Source organism: Typopeltis vanoorti, chromosome 20 (assembly GCF_054136105.1).
Source record: "Typopeltis vanoorti isolate ZY-2024b chromosome 20, IOZ_Tvanoo_1.0, whole genome shotgun sequence".
Classification (NCBI taxonomy): domain Eukaryota; kingdom Metazoa; phylum Arthropoda; class Arachnida; order Uropygi; family Thelyphonidae; genus Typopeltis; species Typopeltis vanoorti.
This window is the reverse complement of record NC_143568.1, coordinates 107,131,798-107,137,998: the sequence shown is the minus strand read 5'-3', so window position 1 is coordinate 107,137,998 and position 6,201 is coordinate 107,131,798.

Below are 6,201 nucleotides of genomic sequence, written 5' to 3'. Positions count from 1 at the left end.
AAAAGAATGGGTGGAACTCTTTTAGCCTTAACTTTTTGGAAAGCAGTAGTGAGCTAATCTACACCTCTCACTATTGCTGAGGTTCAGTGTATTTTCATAGCATCCGTCCTAGATAAGATACATTTCTAACCCTGAAGAAATGGCATTTATACCCATAGACCTGAAGAAAGACCGTTAAGTTCGATTCTAATCACCAACTACAGAAACAAGTCTTTCTTCAAGGTTCCCGAGTTGGTCGATTTTTGGCATGAACAAGCAGGATTTTTCTCTTGGAAACTTGGGATTTTCATTCTGTAAACTCAAGAGAAGCGACCGAAAAACTTAGTATTTCAGACAATATAGTCTTAGGGATGACCAAGAGGTGGCAGCACTTGTTTGCTGTACTCTCCTCCATGGATGGCAATTAAAATCAATGATAGTCTTATGCCAGCTGTGCCGGAATTGGCTAGGGATGTAGGCTAGCTGCCCAATAATCTTCAAAAGTCAGTTATAGTTAAATAAACCTTGCCTTTGGGGAAATACAAAACGTTAGGGAATTTATTTATTTATATAATTTATATACTTATTTTCTACGGTCAGTTAGGATGATTTTGGGAATTAAAATTCGGGAGAAAAGACATTATTTGTTCGCGTTAAAGATGGATAAACTCTGGAATCGGCTATCCTTCAAAGTTTTCGTCAGTAAACAGAATCGAACCTGTGAGTCTTTCTTCTAAAGAAAAAAGATGGAAGTTACTATGGCACTGTAATTTACTACAACTGAAATGAGAAACTATGAAGGAAATATAGGGGATCTGGCACTCAAAACACTATGGTCTTTTTTTCTTGTCAAAAGAGTTTTTTCTTTTAGGTCAGCGACCAAATTTGTATACTGCAAATATTTTCTTTTATGTATAGTATAAAAGAATAAAAATACATAATTTTAATGTGTGATATATTTATACAGATTAGAAAGGGAATTCGTTGATTATATATTTATTTGTATTTAAATGCATTCTAAAGAAAGCTGTGTTACTGTGAAACGTAGCCAGAAACGCCATAAAGATTAAAATCGTGAGACATGTGAAGAATTCATTTACTATTGTTCCATTTTTATATATTTACATAAATAAAGCAGAATTTATTCAAACCATTCCTTCAAGGCCACACTATGTGAACGTAAGGGTAAAAAAAAAAAAAAAACGAATTTTTTACTTTGTTTCATACCCGGATTTCAGCTATCTCTGCCGCAAGGGGCTAATCACCTGTCTCCAAGTAACGCCAGAAGCATATTACTATTGTTATTAATAATCTTAGGTATTAAATAAGACAGTTGCGATGTCTTATTAAGCTAAAATATATATTACCAGAAAACAACTAAGTCGCATCATTTTGTAATTGTCTGCAATCGCGATAAAATTTATAGCAGTAGACACAAACAAGATATATCAAGATGAGAAACAGATTTATTATGTCAGAATATTGTGCCAACACATGACGTAATTTTGTTCATGTAACGAGAGTAATAAAACAAAACATAGAATACTGAAGAAACAGTACATATTTAGATTTTTTTTTCTATTATGACTTAAGTAATTAATTTTTTTTTAATTTTAATAGTAACTTAACGCTATAGCAAAAGCTCACATTTTGCATTCTTTTGGCTGCCGATTTGAAACGTTAAACTATTTTTTAATTTTAATTAAAATATAGCTGAGAGTTCTGCCTTTAGAGAATGACAGTAGTGGATTTATTTTATTTTGGAACCACTGAAGAGAGAATCACCAGCTGGTTAGGCGTGCAAACTATGCAAGTGTTATCACACAGCTCATTTACATACATTTGTGGCATTAAGTTTTAAAAGAGGTAAACCGGGAGTAGACATATCAGTACACAATAAATAACGGAAAAAACTCACGTAGAAAGATTATTTATTAGTATAATTTTCGCCTGTGTGTCACAGGCATCTTCAGTACATTAAATTAAGCTCAAAATTAAACACTAACTGACAATTCCAAAAAGCGCCACCTAAGTAGCTGGTATAAGATAACTAAAAAGATCAATAACTTTCCTAAAAAAAAAAAAAAAAAATTAATACAATAAAAAGTTAGGAAAGATTAGCTGATTTGTAAAGTACTATCTCCCATAAAGGGGACAGACGTAAGCCGTCGGATCTGTTTAAGTTAGGAGAATGAAGTAGAGTTTCACATGTTTCTTTATAAAGGCGTTCCATGAGAAACTGACTTTTGTGAAGAACGCTTGTCTTTCTCCAATGAACTCTGTGTCTAGTGAAGATGGCATGTTCAGAAATTCCAGACTTTTCAGGTTTAAAGTTTTCAATATAAGATTGGTGTTCTTTTAGCCGAACAGAGGCGGATCTTCCCGTTTGTCCGAAATAAGATAATCCACAAGAGCACGGAATCTGGTAGACACCTGGATGATTAAGATGTGGAAGCTTGTCCTTAGGAGAAGTGAGAAAGGTGGAGATTTTTCTAAACGGTCGAAAGGCAACAAAAATATTCAGTGGTTTTAAAACTTTTGCTATACGTTCACTGATGCCTTGTACATAAGGGATAGTAATGCGCGTTATTTCCTCTGTTTGAAGAGGAAGATATTAAAACTACTCAAAGTTCTTTTAATGAAGCAATTCTTATAAACATTAGATAGAAAGGAAGAAGTTATGTATTGTAGTTCTTTCTGTAAAAGATCGTCTGTAGAACAAAAGGAGTGGGCACACGATGAACCAGTGTTTTAATAGTTCCTGCCTTTTGACTGCGATGGTGATGAGATTCCACATGGATATAATGGCCTGTATGAGTCTTCTTTCTATAAACTGAGAAATGTAGGTTACCATCTGGTTGGCGAAGAATTAGAAGATCTAAAAAGGCTAACTGCTTATTTGATTCTACTTCTAGAGTAAACTTGATCCTAGGATGAAATGCGTTTAACTTAGTGAGAAATTGTTGAAGTTCATCAGAAGAGCCATTCCATACAGCAAAAATGTCATCGACATATCTGAACCAATGCGTAGGTCTGGGAGAAATATTGTCAAAGATACGTTGTTCAAAATGTTCCATAAAGAAATTGGAGATAGCAGGAGAAAGAGGATTACCCATTGCTGTTCCTTCAATTTGTTGATACAACTTATTTTTAAAGGAAAAATAACCAGAATTTATTACAAAATCAAATACGTTTACAATGTCCGAAGGAAATTCCTGTTGTAGTAATTCAATACTTTTCGAAAGAGGCACATTTGTAAATAAAGAAACATCATCTAAACTGATCATGATATCAGAAACGTCCAAATGAAGATCTGAAATTTTATTTTTGAAATTCAAAGTATTTTTTATATACAAATTTATTCTTTATGGTGTTTGCGGAACTGAAATCAAGCACATAAGGACATTTGCTGGTGTCCCGCAATCATTCATTATTGAACTAAAAATACACCGTACTGACCTGCAGTATTTTGTAGAATTAAATACGTAAAATAACGATTGTTTACATATTAAAAATGAAGTTTAATAGGCATTGGTATTAATTGTATTAGCACTCTTCTGTTTGCGCTAATAACCCATAAGTGTTTGTCCATAAATGCCTCTCTATCACAAAGGAAAATGTGTACCAGGATGCAGTCAAGGTTTGCATCCCATCTGGGACTCATGGAACTTTTATATTTGCAACTGCAGATGAATTAGCCATACGGAGGTAGCAGTAACTTAAATTGCCATGCATTCCACTCCCCCAGATGGGAATGTGAATTACTGTTATTGGACACATACACTCGCCACGCTTTCGTTATCAAATAAAAATCTGATCCATAATTCCCACAAATCTAAATCCACTATCAGTCGAAAATTTTCAGTTAAAAGCGACTTAATTTTTTTTTCCAAATGCACAAAAAGGATTCCGCAGGAGGATTTAAAATTAATGGTATTTTAAAGTGAGCGAGGACACAGGCCAATCTTGAGCCGACTGGACTCAGTTGGACACGATACAAGAAATTTAAAATTTGGAACATTTTGCTGAACAAAAACCAAGAAAACAATTATAATTCGTTTTCTAAAAGTATAATCAATAAATATTAGTTAATGTTTAATATTATTGGAGAGATTGACTTCTACTTGGGTTTATATAGGTCAAATTTATTTCAAACTAAGTTAGAAAATACCGGCAAGTTTCGCCAACTTTAGCTGTTTGGCTTCGTCAGGGTAAAGTTGGCGAAACTTGTCGGTATTTTCTAACTTAGTTTGAAATAAATTTGACCTATATAAACCCAAGTAGAAGTCAAGCTCTCCTATAGTTCTTGTGGTCAAAAACAACATTTTTATCATTATGAATGTTTAATATTGTTTACTAGCGTAAATGCCAATACCCTTAATTATCTTAAATTTGGTGCCCCGCATTTCTTTCTGCTGGACTGTGATGATACTTTTTCGAGTGATCTCAAAGAAAACACGACCACTGGCAGGTGATATGCAAGGATGAACATACTGATCAGTTTACCACTGAAATCGACAAGCTTTGATGTATCATTGAATTCGGTGGGATTTGAAATTACAACGGAAGCAATGGCCATGAGGACATGTCTTAATTGGGTGTGTTCTCTTGGCCATTTCCAGGATTAAAATCTTGAAATTAAAGATTTTCCACTCCCGTAAGAGATCGGGTAACTCACCTTCAGATAAAAAAAGCGCTCAATAAGATTCTTCACCTCCAGCCCGTCGACTTCTTCACTAACAAAGCCATCGCATCTAACAGGTTCATTCATTTGGACAAACACCTAAATTATTACACCTTAAATTTTAAAAACGTGCTCGTTGTGTTTTAACATAATCCAAATTTCTCTCTCGTTTGCAAAGCAGTGAACGAACACCACAGTGTGAGGAACAAACAGCCATCGTGTCCAACTTAATAGGATGCAGGACTTCCTTTCGCGAGGATTGAAGCTATCCGAGCAATACTTTCAAGCGTACAATAGCAAATCAATGGGAATTTCGCACCATTCTTCCGCGGAAGTCCCTTGACCTCACCTGAAGCTCTAGTTTCATCGCACAGATTTTCAATAGGGTTGAGATCAAAGCTCTGTGAAGGATAGTCAAGTGTAGTGACATTCTTGTCGACATGCGTGGTTACAAGAGCAGCAGCCTGATGACACGGTGCATTGTCTTGTTGAAAGAGACAATGTCACTTCCGTAGAAATGCCACAAAGTAGGGAGCATTGCCAAATGCTCCCTACTTTGTGGTAGGGAGGTAGGTCTGAGGCCAAACCAGGAAAATCAGGACCATACCATCACACCTTCACCTCCGAATTTCATAGGCACTCTAGTAAGAGGCGTTTATGAGGCATCCACTACATCTATTTGCTTGGTAGAGGGTGTCGTGCGATTCGTCGCTCCACTTTCCAAACGTCCACATCTCACTATACACGCTCTTTGCACCATGGAAAACAACGTTGCATGTTGGTTCAGGTAATTGGCCTTGCATATTGCGGTCCTACCATGGAAACTCATATTGTGAGCCTCGGTTCTGAATGTTTTCGTGTAGATTCGTATTCCAGTCGATGGCCAGACCTCCACATTCAAGATGTTGGCTGATGAATGGCGGTCTTTATAAATTATGCTCCGTAGCACCACACGATCACATTCGGTGAGTGGTCCACTGCGGGTAGCACTTGTAGTTGACTCCGTGTCGCTTCCGTCTCAGTATCACTGCTTGCTAACCTGGGATGGCCCAATTTATCAGTTTGCCGAACAGATACCCACGCAACATGGTATCCTATTACAATATCTCTTTAAAACTCTGTCAGTTCTCTTCTCGCAGCTATTTCGCCTGGACACAGTTGCACTGACTCTTTAGCGCATCATATTCCTGCAATTTATACCGGCTACAAACACGTGATTGGCTATATGTTACGATGCACCTTGCCCATGGGGTGTGCTTTAACTTCTTTCTAAGAATTGTTCAAAAAGTGAACTGTGGAATTTTGAAAACAAAAGTGTTAATGTTGGTATTCGGAAACTTTCAAATGTAATGGTAACCACTTGACTGTAATGATTTGACACAATCTATACATGCTACAAAAAATAAAAATCCCCTGACTTTTTTTTTTAATTTCCCACAGGGAGTAGGCAAAGTTATTTTAACGCTAACTTTTGGAAACGGTGGCCTCCAAACTGGTGGCCACTCAGATGGCTGACCCAAAACTCATTTTTTAAACGG